We start from the raw sequence: 17,207 nt of genomic DNA, 5'->3' as shown, positions 1-17,207 counted from the left end.
ACGGAAGCTGCCGACGGGTTTCCGAGAAAGGACGACCCGAAAGACTAACGCAGAGGAGAGACCCATTGCAAAACGACGGGTGATTGTGGACCAATGCAAGATATTTTGTGAGTGCATACTCGGGTGCGACTTTCAACTTCCCCGCGGATGATTAGTTTCAGACCTGTCTTGAAACTACGTCGGCAAAAAGAAAAAAATAGAGAGAAAAGAACAAGATGAATATATGGTATCAATGACTTAATACCATGATATCGTATATTCTCATGACTTTATGTTAGATGGTAAACCAGCAATTCTCAACATGACCTGTTTACAAGGTACGGCATGTAATTAACAGAGTTAGATTATACGTAAACGGATTTGTGTCAAAATAAAATTTTCATTAGCTGAATTCTAGTTACCACGTGTCTTCAAGATAAAATTCTCCGAAATCTCATGAATTTTGAAAAAAATATATAATTGTTCTGGTTGGTTTCGCTTGTATATTTAATGCCTTATATATGTCATTTTTGGAGGCATGATATGCATGGGAACAATCCCATGGCATTTCATACCTAATGTTAAAGTTAGAGATAAAGAAAAATCCCTTGAACTAACTTTACAGTGGGAATGCGATGACCAACTCTATATGGCATTGACAAGAACCTTTACTTTCAGATATGACGACAACATTATATCATATTTTTCTTTTCCCATGTGAACAAAGGTCTCCAAAATGATTAAGGAGAATAGACTTCGCAATTTTATATGTAAGGGAAAAAGGTACAATATATAAAGAAAATAAATGGAAAACGTTTTCTAACTATAATCAAGAAATGCAAAATAATGGAGAACTTTTCCAAACATAGTAATGATGATAGTGTTGATTTGGTCGTGACATCCAGTAGGGATGACAAGGCTTTTCAATGGTTATGTTTGAATGTGAGGAGCGTTAGAGAATTTGTGGTTAGAAATTCAAATAATAAATTCATGATGGTGATATGAATCATAATATTATCATAATAAAAATGTTTTAGTTCAAGTATGATTTTTGAAATCGACATGAATTGTGGACTTCAATCACATAAAATTTCACTGAAAATAACCACTAGCCAAATCACCTTGTCACAATGCCTCTATCCCTGTTGGTTGTCTTTAGCCTCCACAACCATCAGACCATCACTGATCTCTCTGTGCTCATGTGCCTAACGACTGCAACCTGAAAGGGTTAACATGCATATTTCGTTGCAACTGTGACATGACAAGCTAGCAAAACTAAGGTATTGTCCGGTTGGGCTCTAAGCCCACTAGCCCTATTGCCAAATGAACCAAGAAAAGATTATTTTTATATCTGAAAAAATATGAAATGTAATAATTGCTGAATGTCTTGCAATTTTTTAAGATCCAAGGCAATAATAGTGGTTGTCGCATTTCGTGCTAAACGCTACAACTGCAGAAGTACATCTCTATTCATGAAGAACCTGACGTGACTTTGTCGATATCATATTTTTATAATCATTATACGCAGGAATACGAGGAAAAGTCAGGAACATATGCTAGAGAAGTCCAATGGACCGCTATCATCACTAAATAATCTTATCCAAAGTAGGTAGATAAATTTATATAATGAAAAAAAGTAAAATATAATAAATAGAGTGCCATAAAAAAACTTAAATGAAACATCCAAGAATTATAGAAGATTGCAACGGTGAATTGCCGGGCAAATCTCCTTTGGCAGTGAGCTTATATGACATTCACTCCCAGTGAAAACATTTGAGTATAAACCACCTGCCAAAGGAGTAAATGCCCAGTAATTCACCACTTACATGTCATCCACTCTATTCTTCACGTGCTTGTATAGTTCTAATTTTTTCTTGGCTTCGATGAACAGAGTTAGATACAATATCTATTTATAGCCTCCCAAAAGCGGTAGAGACGTTTTCCATGCACGCAGCATATTCTCAGAACATCCAATATCAAATCAAACTTTAGTTGGGCAAAAAAAGAAAAAAAAGAAAAAGAAAACAAAGGCAGTGGTCCAATGAGTTGGATATGCTAGATTTTATCCTCAATTCATACCGGGTTTTAGGGACGACCGGAGTCAACATATATTCCTCTATATCCAACTAATTGGAGTGGAGAAATTTCTACACAAATTTAGTTTTACTACATTTCGATCTTGTCGTTATTTCGAGCATATTCCTAGTGTCTTTTCTTCAAGGTAAAATGATACTACGAGTTCTTAAATGTTGGCTTAATATGCAATGTCAAATTTAAATTTTTAATTCGCTTAGTGTGATTAGTAAACTATTCTTAAATATTTTATATAGTATCCCTATTTAATCAAACAAGTTAGATGTAATTTGATGACATCGAATATTTAATGTTGAGTTCGAATTTTGATATCATGGGTCAATAAGACATAACAACATGTGAACGCAGATTCTCTTTTTTTATTAATCTACTTCTATATACAATGTTTTCTTGTTTATTGTTGAAACTTAATAGATTGAAGTACATGTTGGTTAATTCTATCTACTCGAACTAATGACAAACCGATGTTGAGTTTCTTAATATAGTCTAGAGACTACATTAAACAATTAGTAAACATTCAATAATCATATTAAATAAATTAAAAGCCTAATGATGACAAGAAACAATGAGCTAAAGTTAATGAATTAAAAATGTTATTTTTTATTTTTTAAAATATTACAAAATAAGCGCATTTCCATGTAAAAAAATTTAATAAATGATAATGGTAAATGAATTTTTATTTATTTTGATAATGGTAAATTTAAAAATGTTATTTTTCTTTTTCCTATGTTGAGGGTGCTTTGTCTCGGTGTCAACGGCCACATAATGTTACAAAATATGAAACAGCCTAGTAGTGTTTTCCATCACGAAGTTGACAAGTTTGAGGACTTGCACTATAATTATCTCTTCTTAGAATCATATAAAACATATAAATATTTTTGATAAATTATAGTCATAACCTATATAGTTGTTGGTAAATGAGCAGAACCCTCCTTTGGAAAATATTCGGATCCTAGTTTTTGCAATATGCTAATTGAGAAACTTTATCTTGACTAATGGTAAACTTTTAAGCACATAAACAATGGATTTGCAATTTTGCACGTGCTTCTCGTGCCCCCACGTCACGTGCATCGCGGGCTTCAAGTGCGACTTTCAACTTTCCCGCGGATGATTAGTTCCAGACCCCTCTTATAACTAAGTCGTCATAAAAAAGAAGGAAAAAAAGACAAAAAGAAAAAAAGGAAAGAACAAGTTGAATTAATAACATATCAAATTAATCCCTATGATATTGCATATTCTCAGGAGTTTGTATTTGACTTTTTGGCTGCAACACTAATCCCGCCAAATTCATTTCGGCCAAGCAACTCTTGACACAATCTGTTTGCACGTTACAGCATATAACTTAATAAATATGGATTTAGCATTTGTGCCACAAGAAAAAAAAAATTATCTTACTAGGGTTGATTTCTACGCAATTAGACATGTTCAAGTTCACATTTAAAGAATTCTTTTTTTAACCTTAAGAGTTTATAAAAATAGAACCCACTTTAGAAAGAATAACGATTAAAAAAACTCATTAAACATGAAAAAACTAGCACACATACATTTTTCATCAGAAGTGTGACCAACAAAACATATTATAGATTGGTAGGGATGTTACAGTAATCAAACTAACAAAGACCAGTACGTACTCGATAATAAAACCAACCTTACAACTTCAACTCTATTAAAGTGGTCATCTAAGCTCTGAAAGATTCATTCACTTATTAATGGATTCATAATCTGGGTTGACATGAGGATCTTTACCAACTAAAATCTGATCACCACGTGTTTTCAATATAAGATTCTTCGAATGAAAAAAAAAAAAAAAAATTATTCTGGCTGATTTCGCTTCTAATTATTTACTGCCTGATGAATGTCATTCTGGTGGCATGATATGTGCAAAAATATTTGTATGGCATTTCATACCTAATATTAGAGTTAGAGACAAAGAAAGTTCCTTGAACTAAATTTATAGTGGAAATGCAATGAGCAATTTTATTTGACTTCGACGAGAACCTCCACTGTCAAATATGACGGTAGCATTGTATCAGATTTTGCCATTCCTAAGTGAACATAGGTCTCCAAAATAATTAAGGAGAATATAGTTCGAACAATTTACACGTGTGGGAAAAAGGTACAATATTTAAAGAAATTAAATGGAAACCCATAATCAAGATATGGAAAATATTAGAGAAATTTTTCCAAACATGGTAATGATGATACGACTGATTCATCACATCTATAGAGGGATGAAAAGGTTCTTCAATGGTTATCTTTGAATGTGAGGAGCATTTAGAACTACTGGGCTTGTGGGTAAAAATTCAAATAATAAATTCATTACAATGACGCGAATCACAATATTACGATAACAAAAACGTTCAAATTCAACTATGGTTTTTGATATGGGCATGAACTGTGGACTTTAATTACTTGAATTTCACTGAAAATAACTCCATTAATGGATAAAAAACAATTTTTTTACTCTATAAAATTAATGACGCATTAAACCATTTGAAATAGTTGTTTTTCATTTTTTTTCACTCTTTTTTCTTCGTTTATATTGCACCATTTCCTCTACCTACTAATCAAATACTGAAAACATATATGTTGCCAAATCGCCTTGTCGCGGTGCCTCTATGCCCGTTGGCTGCTTTTAGCCACCGCAACCGCTGAGCTGAAACTGATCTCTCTGTTTACATGCGTGAGTGCTGCAACCTGCAGGTGTTGGCATTTTTATTTTATTTTATTGAAAAAGTAATATGACGAGCTAGCAAAACAAAGCTATTGTTTAGTTAGGCTCGAAGGCCACCAGCACTATTGTCAAATGAGCACAAAAAGATTACCATGATTGCATTGTTATCCAGTGGGTGTCGCATTTCGTGTAAATACTGCAACTGCAGTGAGGGATGATCACGGGAATTCCCATTCTCACCTTAAAACTGGGAACCTGACTAGAGGAATTGGTTCCCCATTTCCCGAGGACCGGAACCGATCTGGGTCCAATTCCTAGGCAGTCCAATGAAACCGATCGCAGTGTGCTTGGAAATCTTGTACACACGTGCAATAAAATATTAAACTTCAGGATCTTTGTGCATTGACCACACTTCACAAGGTTCACACTTAATCTTTGCGAAAAGGCTGGAGAAAGTATGCTTGAAGAAATTGCTAGGTTTGGCATTTATACACAAGCTCTCTTACACCCTCTGCTATTTGCTCGAAGTGGGACTCTTGGAGTGGCTTGTTTCCTGCAGGTTAGCGGGGGCAAGATAGAGAGAGAGGGAGTGAGCGTGTGACAGATAGTGAGCGTAGTCCCACATCGGCAGATAGAAAAGGCTAACAAGTAGGTTGCCTCTTTAATTGGTTTGTTGGCTAGGATCAAGTGTAATGTCGGTATAATGATTCTTAAAGTGGGGCAACGACATTTTAAAAAAATTTCAGTTCAAATGATTCTTCCACATATTTTTTAGGAATAAAAGTAAAATTTCATAAAAATAAATAATCGTTCCACTTCGGGTGGTTAAAATCAGGAACCAGACTGAAATTTGCCGGTTTCAATTTTATGGAATAGAAAACCAAACTGTGGTCTTTGAGAATAGGATCAATTTCTAGTGGACCGAAATTTGCCGGTTTCAATTTTATGGAATCGGAAAGCAGACTATGGTCTTTGAGAATTTTATGGAATCGGAAAGCAGACTATGGTCTTTGAGAACGGGATCAAACCGGTTAGTTCAGTCCTATCTGGGCAATTCCCAGTTCAATTGGTTCTTTTTGCTTACCCCTAACTGCAATGTGAATCCAAAAGCTAAAAAGTAAAAATCATCTCAAAAACATATACATACCTCTTCTTGGGAAGAATCCAACATGAATTTGTGGATACAATATTATATGCAAGATTAAAAGAAAAGTCAAGAACATGTGCTAGAGAAGTCCAAAGTATGAGTGCTCCCATTAATAAATAATTCTATCTAAAATATGTGGAAAAATTAGCAAATGAAAGTAAAAGAAAATAACCACCGGGGTTCACCCAGTGGCCACCCTTCTAACTTGGAAGGGGGAGGTGAGGGGTTCAAATCCCCACCTTCTCGGGGGATTGGGGTGGGGACGATTTTATTTCAGAGTGAGTTTCGACTCCCACGCCCTACAATGAAGCAGGGCAAAAGTTTGAGAGTGTGTGTTAGAGTAGGATTAGAGTAGGACCGACCAAAAAAAAGTAAAAGAAAATAAATATAGAGCCACAACAGAAAACCTAAATGAAGCATCCCATCCATAGCAGTAGAGTCGTAAACAAGAACAGCAGAGTTTACAGCTGAACAAGTCACTTCCCCAGAATTGTTGGATTGCAATGGTGAATTGCCAGGCAAATCTTCTCTGGTAGTGAGCTTATATTACCTTTGTTCTCAGTGGAAATTGTGGTCATAAGCCTCCTGCCAATGGAGTAAATGCCTAGTAATTCACCACTTACATGCCTTGCACACCATATTACTCGTGTGCTATTAACAAAACAATTATTTTAGTTTTTTTTTAGGGGGCGCTTGAATGAACAAAGTGTTAGAGTGCAATATCTATTTATAAGGGAGAAGTGGTAAAAAAAATCATAAATCTTTTTGCATTTATGCCAATTTAGTCCTAGACATTTTTTTTTTTTTTGCCAATTTAGTCATAAACCTTTATATGTCGTGTCAATTTAGTCTTTTCTAGCCAAATTTGGCCGGATTTTGCTAACTGAATGTCGGCCGGCTAACGTGGCTTGATCAATGCTAACGTATACAATTTTTAGTAATATTTTAATATTTTAAATATTTTTTCTTTTTTTTTTTTTTTTTTCCTTCTCCTCCTCCTTCCTCTAGCTAGTCGACAAACCTCGGCGACTAGCCAGAGGCGATGGCTGTCGAGGTTGATGTCTACCTTGCTGGCCACCTCGCATAGGGCTAGCGAGGCTTGACCTCACCGGCTAGATGCAAGGCCACCCTTGAGACCTAGGCGACGAGGGTCAAGCCTCGCCTATGGCCGGCGAGGCTCAACCTTGCTAGATTCGGGCACAAGGCTGCCCTCGAGAACTGGGCGGCAAGGGTCGAGCCTTGCCGGATCAGGTGAGGGCCAACCTCGCTAGCCCTGCGCGAGGCCACCCTCGCGGCCTGGGTGGCCTTGAGCTAGCTTCTCGCTGCCTAACACGAGGTCTCCCTCGTGGCTACTGGCGAGGTGGCCGGTGAGGTCGACCTTGCTGGCGGTCCCCTCTAGCTAATTGTCAGTGATCGGTTGGAGGAAAGAGGAGGAGAAGGAAAAAAGAAAAAGAAAAAGAAAATAAAAAATTAAAAATTAAAAAATTATTAAAAGTTGTCCACGTCAGCACCGATTAGGCCATGTCAGCTGTTCGACATCTAGTTAGCAAAATCCGGCCAAAATTGGCCAGGAATGACTAAATAGGCACAATGTAAAAAGGTTTAGGATTAAATTGGCACTAAAAAGGTTTAAGACTAAATTAACACAAATACAAATGGTTTATGACTTTTTTTTTTAACACTTTTCACCTATTTATAACCTCCCAATTGCCAAGAGGGATAACGTATTTTGCATGAACACAACATATTCTTAGAACATCCAAAATCCAATATAAACTTTAGTTGGGTAAAAAAAACAAAAACAAAAAGGCTAGTGGTCCAATGAGTTGGATATGCTAAATTTCATTCTCTGGTCCTATCAGGTTTTGGCGATGACCGGAGTCAACCTAGATTCCTCTATCCGACCGATCAGAGTGGAGAAATTTCTAGACTAGTTTAGTTTTAGTTCATTTGAATTATTGCCAGCATATTCCTTGTGTCTTTCCTTAAAGGAAAAATGATACTAAGAGCTCCAAGACTTTGACTTAATATGCAATGTCATACTCATTTTCTTAATTCGTTTAGCGTGATTATTGAACTATTCCTAAATATTTAGTATAACCATTCAATTTAATCAAACAAGTCAAATGTAATTCATGACAGAATATTTAATGTTTAGTTTGAATTTTCAAATGATGGGTCAATATGACATAAGAACAATGACCACATACTTAATTTTCTTATCGATCTACTTTTCTATATGAATTCTTTTTACCATTTTACAACTTAAATAGATTGAAGGACATGCCAATTAATTCTATCAACTCGAACTGATGAAACAAAATGACATCGAACTACTAAAAATAGTCCAGAGACTAGTCTAGAGACTATATTAGGCATTTAGTAATAATTCAAAGATCATATTAAATAAATTAAAAGTCTAGGGTTGATATTGAATATTAGCCTAAAATTACTGGATCGGTTAAACATGCCTAATAATATATTAGGCATGTTAGTTTCCTCTTTTTAAATATTACAAAAATAGTGCGCTGTGTATAAAATTTAAACAAATGATAATCGGTTAAAGTTTGAGGTTGAAACTCTCTTTTAGGTTTGTTTTAGCATAGTGCTAGTTCCACCTATTTTGGTAAAGACATGCCTTTCTTCAGTTAATTGATTGAAAAACCTTTCTCTTTTTGAATATATTGGTTTTTTTTTTTTTTTTTTACTGTCACACCCCGATCCTCCAAGCGTGTGCCCATCCCTTGGTGGTTAATTAAATAGCAACATCCCAGGACGCATTGCCGACCCATTCATTTTAATGCACATGCGGAAGCAAATAAATAAATGTCAAGACAACAATAAGATGAGATAAAAAAGTAGAGCCACCATTTTTCGAAACCAAACCACACATTTATGCATGTCAAGCAAAGTCATATACATTACTAGTCGATATGTACAAGTCTACAAAAAGGACGATCCTCAAACAAGCTAGTCTGACTCGTTCGCTAATTCGGCTGTCTCCACAGAGTTAGGACGAGACGACGGGTTCCCCATTGCACCATCAGGAGGGTCAGCTAGATCCTTGTCTAAGGCATTATTAATCACCACAGAGGGGATATCGAAAGTCCTAAGGGGACCTAGCCTAACACCGTTGGGAGCGTAGCGAAACCGTGCTACGAATCGATTAGGTATCTCCTGATGTAGAACCTCTTTGATCCAGATAGTGGTTACAACAAACTCATAGATCCAAAAAACTCCCGGGGTCAGGGTAACTAGAAACCCGCTCAGTAACCCCCATAGGACGACTATGATGCTTAGGGGGATTCGCCATCTAAGAACCTGAAAATGTTATCCAACAACTGGGTGAGACGACGTCTCAGCAAGTTCACCCCCTAAAACCCGACTAGGAAGGAAATATGCCCCAAGGGCTGCCTAAACACAAACACGAGTCAGAGGACTTACCTTGGCTTCAGTCCTTTCCTACAAGTCAGTACAATTCAATCATTTTGATCACTCATTTCCACAACCAGTTCATCCAATTAGATCGAACCATCGATCATTCGGCCTAGTTGATTCCATATTATCAAGACCGTCTCTCGGTCAACCATTTCAATACTATCTATCACCCAATATTATCTATCTAGTCGTTTCATTGAAATGATCACTACTCACCTAAGCCGATATGAAAGAATGCTCGCTAAAGCTGGTAAAGATAGATAGTATAGCTCACTGAAGCTAATATAGATAGATAGTATAGCTTGCCAAAGCTGATATAGGTAGTATAGCTCGCCTAAGCTGATTTGTGCTCACTGAAGCTGATTTATGGATATTATACTCATCCCCTATCCATTTCACCGTTTTCATAATACCTGGTAAAATAATCGTGTGTCGGTACATAGTAGGCCTTAGCCAAAAATATAATATCTTTATTTTAATAAATCCCACCAATTATATAGTCAATAAAGACATTTTTGGCATTGTAAACCGACACTCAATAATTTTCTAATTAATTACCGAAATAATAAATTTTGGGTATTAATCCCAATATTACAAATCACACTCGAATTGCACAAAATTATACTCAATTAATTAAACAAATAACACCACTGCGATTAGCATAAAATTCCGATCACTCGCTATCCCGATCTAATTTTCAGAAAATAATAATGAAATAATTAACTACAAAAATTAATTATTAAATACTAATAAATATAAAAAATGCACACTTAGGCCGGAAAAACCTAATTAAATACCAAGACGGGCCCATAAAATTTCCGAACTTGTCTAAATAAATACTACGGCCTATTTTCTTGCTAATTACACTAATCTAACCACCTAACACGCAATAACGGTTAATTAAATTGCTAATTTATTATAACTATTCACCTAATCCATACTTAACTTAAATTAATCAACCATTAAGCGTCATTAACTTACTAAGCAGGGATTAGTGAGTTAAACTCACTTGATTAACAAACTGATTGAACCACAACGAAGGCGACGAGGAGACGGGCAAAAACTCCAAAGTGGCAACACTGAGCGGGGTCGTAACAGGCCCGAAATCGGCCACACAAGGCCCACGATTGCTGGACGGACTATAAGAGGTTGTTCACCTCGGCTTGACAGGCTGGTTTCTGCTTGTTTTAAAGCTGGATCGTGGGCTGAGCGAGGCTAGAACGGATGACTACTAGGCTCCGGTGGTTCCGCTGGTGGTGGATGGGCCTGCAACTTGAAGATGAAGCTGAACGTGGGCTAAAAATGGAGCTGTTAAGCAGGCGGATGATGGAGCGGCTTCGGGTGGTGAAGATGGGCCACGGTGGAGAGTCAACCGCGAGAGATTTGCTGAGGAGATTGACCAAAGAAGACAACCGATGGTGGAGCCGTAGGTGTGAGGGAGAACGCGTGACATGAGAGTGGAAGAGAAGGAAGCGTCATGAGTGGGGGAGGGAGGAGAGAGAGAAAGGGATGTCGGCTGGGAGAGAGATATGGATAAGAGAGCAAGGGGTTTGTCGGCTAGGAGGGGAAAACGTGTGAAAAGAGAGAGAGAGAGAGAGAGAGAGAGAGAGAGAGATATATATATATATATATATATATATATATATATATGTGCGGCCGAAGGGGTAGGGTGGTCGATGGGGGAAACACATGAGGGAAATGAAAGTCGCTAAAAGTAAAAGAAAATATCTTGAATTCAGCACTTCTTGGTCCCACAAATTTTCATGTAAAATGCTTGGTCCTCACTTGCTTTCTTGCACCATAATTCTCCCAAATAACAAGTCTTGGATAGCAAAAATGGCAATTTCCCTCAATTTCGAATTCCATTTCCTTTTTCCCAAAATCTGATTTCTTAACAAATCTCTTCAATTGATGTCCAATTTTGTTGAAGAAAAAGCTCACACCATTTCTACAATTTCCTCTCACCTATAGCTCACTTAGGAGGCCAAAATCTCTTCAATTTGGCCAAACCGAATTTCCGTAAAATTCCTTGCAAGATGAGTTGACATTTCTAAAATGACTCGAGCATGGCAGAACTTTCAAATTCTGAAATCGAATTCAAATTTGTGGTTAATTTTAATCAAGCACGATTTTAGCGTGACCTAACCTAATAAGGATTCAAATTCCTCGAAAGATGAGTCGACGTTCCTAAAATGACTCGAGGCATGGCAAAACTTTCAATTTCTGAAATCGGATTCAAATTCATAGTTAAGTTCAATCAGCTTCGATTTTAGCTTGACCTAACCTACCGGGTAGTTTTTATAAATTTTTGGTGCAATTAACCCGTGGTCAATTTTCTTCGAACCACATGTACTTCTTCGACACATTGGTGACTCTCAGTGGTCGTGAAAATCTCAAGATTTCAAATACAGACACAGGATATCCAAAACGACAGAAAATCTGTCTAGTGTCAATTGACGAGAATTTTACAATCAGGTGGAATCACCCACACTTTGATCACACATCTCAGTTGAATCGATCTATCTTCAGTCTTTGATCGATTTTTAATTGTGTCGTAATGACCCTTATAGACTAACACGGTCGAGCAGTCGATTCCTAATCGAATTCTCAAGTCTATTGCGTTAAAACCCCTTAACGGCTTCATCTGATAGGCTAGTTATCTCATGAGTAGCCATCTCAAAGAAAAACACTATAGGCGCATCGATGAAAGGCCCAACTTATCCAATCGAAATCAAAACTTGAAAATCAAGATGTCACATTTACAAGGCTAACCAACAAAACTATCATTCTTTCTATCATCTCTCTCATCCATTTTCACAATTTAAATGTTCAATTACACCCAACAAGATACTATCTAATTATGTATGATGCATTTCACATTACTTGTCACCATGGATTTTTTTGGGGGGAAGAGGGGGTTGAGGCAGTGATGCAGCTCTAGGTTTTTAGGTAATTTATTTTTTATTTTTTATTTTTGATGTGGCACCAAGAAAAATGATTTGTCTTATGTTGAGATTGTTCTATCACAATATTAACAGCCACATAATGTTACAATATATATATATATATATATATATATATATATATATATATATAATAAAGATAGATAAACGCCAAGTGTATTTTCCATTCACGAAGTTGACAAGTTTGAGGTCTTGGGCTATAACTATGTCTTCTTAGAATCATATGTAAATACAAAAAAAAATTGTATATTATAGCTGTAACCTATATAGGTTTTGGAAAAATTGCACCACAAATTCTAAACATTATATATAAAATCCAATCAATTAAGTTTTCAAATTTTACTTAAAAGTGTAATCAACTCCTAAAACTTATGTTGCAAAATGCAATTTAAAGATGCGATATTGGCAAATTTTCAAAAACGCATAGGTAATTTTAGGTGCCATTTATTATAAGGGCATAATTAGCCCTGAAAAGGCATGGGGCATAATTGATCCTTTGAAAATGTTTAGGATTTGATTGTAGGGTGCACTTTTTCCTTTAGTTGTCTCTCTTTTGTCATATATAACATATTTACACACTTAATTGCACAGCTTTGTTGCTGACCTTAAACAAAGGCTATCAAAAAGGCTCCACCTAGCCTAAGTGAGTCAACCTGGAAAATTCGGATAATTTCAAGTTGGATCGCAAAATTGTTCAGTAACCGAACCGAATCACTTTACCTACTAACTTTGAGTTTTCAAACCCTAAGTTCGCCGTGCAAATTCGTTGTCTTCTACCTTCTCTCTCTCTCTCTCTCTCTCCCCCCTTTGTAAACGCGCCTCCCGAGTCCCAACTCAGCTTGTATCTTCCCAAAACATAGTTGCACTCGGTGGTTTCCTCCAGTCTTCAGTGGCTGAGTCGAGCTTAGTCAGCCACCGCAGTGACACTGGTGCCTCCTATGGCTCGCTTGAAGATCTCTATCTCCACAATTGAATGTCAGCCCTTTCTTAGTCCAATTGAACCGGCGAGTGTCGATTGATGTTTCGCATGGGTCCCGCTTTTGCTTATCTGGATTGATTTAGTTGTCCTTCGGATTTGATCTTGCAATGTGTGTGAGGAGGCACATGCATGTTTTCCTTCTCTGTTAAATGAGGAAACATATATTTCTTTAGGGCGTTGATAATTGGTTGTACGTGCTCTTAATTCGACGTAGGTTTGAGGCTCAAACCATAACATTTAAAGAAGGGCACACTCTTGGAAGCAAGTTGGCTGAAGTAGTGATAGAGACGTAGGTTGAAGAATATAAAGGTCGGGACCATGCGTTCTTTACCAGAAGGAAGAACCTTAGGCAAGAATTGTGCTCTGGCATATAACATCTCTTCCTCTGGCATATACCCGGCATTGTGCCGAATTTGGTGAAATAAATACAGGCTTGATCATCAATGTGACGACTCAGGCATGGCCATGTGAAGGAGCGGTGCGGAATGTGACGGTGAATAACAGCGTGATTCTCCTTTGGCAGGAGAGAACTGCATTGGCATGCATGCAAATGTTAATGCTGTTCTTGCTTCCGCCAAAGGAGAATTGCCCTGCCATTCACTTGCACTGAATATACATATCTACTCAGAGCTCAGCAAAGGCATTGACAAGGCATTTGTCATTTCCAAATGGCAACTTTGAGACGTAGATGCTGCACCAGGTACGTAGGGTGAATATCAACTGTTACATGCCTCGTAACTTCGTTCTATGTTTATGTGACAAATGTGAATTTTACGTATTCACTTGCGTTGGAGGTACTTTAACATGCTTTCAATTAGGTTATGCCACAATTTCATTTTGAACAGTGAAATTTGTCGACACATCAAGAAGAGTAGAGTAACAAGGCAAACGTTTTAAGTATAAAAATTATTTTCTGACCCACCCTTAATTTAATGTTTAGTGAGAGATCGGGAAGCTTAAACTCTCAAATCAATGATGAATGATTTGTAAAGACAGACTTACATTGACGACGTATGCTCCAAGCTTTCCAAAAGTATATATATGTAGAACTTGTATTTTATTTTCCTAATGCAAGATATATAAACCTGTTGACTCTACTAATCTATACAGATGCATGCAAATTGCCCCTTCCACTTGCATTAATAAGACTTCGCTCCCTGAGCAAACCCTCTTTGAATAGGGAAAAGTGCCAAAAAAGTCATAAACCTTTTTACTTAGTGTCGATTCAGTTCTTTCCAGCTAATTTTGGTCCGATTTTGTTGATCGGACGCCAATCGGCGACATGGCCCAATCAGTGCTGATGTGGACAATTTTTAATAATATTTAATATTTTTGAATTTTTTATTCTTTTTCTTTTTCTCTTTTCATTTTTCATTTTTCATTTTTCATTTTTATTTTTTTTCTTCTCTCCTCCTCCCTCCGGCCGTTGGCCAAACCATGGCGACTAGCTAGGTGACGGCCGACGAGGCTCGCCGGCCACCTCGCCAGTGGCTGCGAGGGCGGCCTCGCCCACTGGCGAGGTGGCCTCGCCGATGCCACCCAAGTTGCAATTCAATGAGCTCGAGCCTCGTCGGCCATGGGCGAGGCTCGACCCTCGCCAAATCCAAATGAGAGGCGCCTCCCATAAGGCTAGTGAGGCTTGCCCTTGCCAAATCCGGCGAGGATCAAGCTTTGCCCATGGCCGGCAAGGCTCGACCTCGCCCGGATTCGGTGAGGGTGAGCCACTCTGGCCATGGGCGGGAACATCTCCCCTTGGTGTTGGAGCCATGCGCAGAGGATCCCGTCTCCCTTACATCACATCTGCCCTTAGCATTGGAGCCAGCCTGGCGGGAGGCCGCCTCGCGCCAGATTTGGCGAGGGTCGACTTCGCCGAATCGTAGCCCGGTGGCGTTGGCGAGGTCGAGCCTTGCTGGCCATGGGCGAGAGGCCGCCTTGCATCGGATCTCGGCGAGGGTCGAGCCTCGCCCATGGCCAGCGAGGCTTGACCTCGCCAAATCGCGGCCTGGGCGGCGCTGGCGAGGCTTGACCCTCACCAGATCCGGCGAGGGCGAGCCTCGTCGCCCAACGTAAGGCCACCCTCGCGGGCACTGGCAAGGTGGTCGGCGAGCCTCGTTGGCCGTCACTTGGCCGGTCGCCGTGGTTCAGCCAGTAGCCGGAGGGAGGAGGAGAGAAGAAAAAATAAAAAAATGAAAAATGAAAAATGAATAAAGAATAAAGAAAAAGAATTCAAAAATTCAAAAATATTAAAATATTATTAAAAATTTCAACGTCAGCATCGATTAAGCCATGTCAGCCAGTCGGCGTCCAATCAGCAAAATCCGGCCAAAATTGGCCGGAAAGGACTGAATCGACACTAGATAAAAAGGTTTAGGATTAAATTTGCACCAAAAAAAGGTTTAAGACTTTTTTGGCACAAAAACAAAAGGTTTAGAATTTTTTGGCACTTTTCCCCTTTTGAATACCCTAAGGAATTTCAAACTTAATGAAACTAATGCCAAATCAAAGCTTTGAGTGTGGCTCTTAAGGTAACTTTAAATGAGAAATGATGTGACTTCCTAAAATTACAATTAGAACATTTTACTATTATTTCATTTTTTCCATGAAGAAAAGAATCAAATACCCCTTTTTGTGAATGCAATACATCATAGAAAAATAGAAGACTTTAAATGAAAGTCGCTTTTTCATATCCATTTGTGATCATCTAATTATATCCTTATCGAAATATTACGATCTTTTTACTTGACTCTAGTGCAACTTTCGGCAAAAATCTTCACGGAAGGCCACTAGAAATTGTATGAAGTAACATGACTGAAAATGAAAAGCATTGATATAAGTTGCTATTTTTCTTATAAATTAATTAACCGTCCGAGGGGGGCTTCCCAAAAAAAAAATTATACAGATTTTGTGCCATATGATAATCTTAATCCATTTGCCTTCAATATAATTTACTTGTAGTGAGCTCCTTTAGGTAACCGCCTCATGAGAGAGAACTCATTCTTTGCAAGGGGTAAAGTATAGTAGGACTCTGATTCTTGTTTCAAATAATATAACTTCACCTATTCGTTGGATACTGTTAGCAATTTGTTGTATCTTAATAGTAAGTTACGGAAAAATGAATTGATTGGACAAAAAGATCTATTTGACTGTTGACCACTTGTTTGGCCTTGGAACAAAATTTTGATGAAATTTGAAAAAGAGAAAAGGACAAAAAAAAAAAAAAAACACCATACAAATTAAAATGGCCAAATTACTTCAAAGTTGTCTTCTACTTCATCTTGCTCAAGACCCGTCAATCATTCAGTCACCATGTAAAAAGAAAATGAAAAGTATCATCATGTGGTGTTCAGAGTTGATTATATTCTTTGGTGAAAGTCAAGTCCGATTTTGTTATTCTAACTGGTGTATCTGGTGATAGGAGAATGTGTACCGATTTGTTAAAGGAACTTTTGAGAAGCTATGCAGAGTTTCTACAATCGCTATTGCCGGTGATATGGCCATGAGTCTCCTCATAAGCAAGTGGTTTCCTTCCTAGTGGTTGGAAGTGAATCTAAACACTTTTTGGCAACCGCCAAGCACGTTTTTAAAGAGATGTCAATTTGGACATCAAAACATGCTCCGGATCTTGTAGTTCGTGGATCTGCCAAAACTTGTGTTGTCCTTATTATTATTATTATTTCCATACTCTATCATCCCATCCATTCGTGCATTTAATTACTTTTTGAGTTTCCTCGTCTTTAAAAAAAAAAAAAAAAAAAAAATCTTTCATAACTATACAATTGTCTTGATATATTACTGAAGACTCAATCTAAGTGTTCACACGGTTGTGTATACTTTGATTTGGTCTTGGGTCTTCGTCTAAATGTTTCAATTTCATTTGTCCTTTTAATTTTTTTTTCTTTCGTTTTAACATTGATTACACTATATGCTATGAAT

The sequence above is a fragment of the Eucalyptus grandis genome, chromosome 5 (assembly GCF_016545825.1).
Source record: "Eucalyptus grandis isolate ANBG69807.140 chromosome 5, ASM1654582v1, whole genome shotgun sequence".
NCBI classification, from domain to species: domain Eukaryota; kingdom Viridiplantae; phylum Streptophyta; class Magnoliopsida; order Myrtales; family Myrtaceae; genus Eucalyptus; species Eucalyptus grandis.
Note: the sequence above shows the minus strand (reverse complement) of the source record.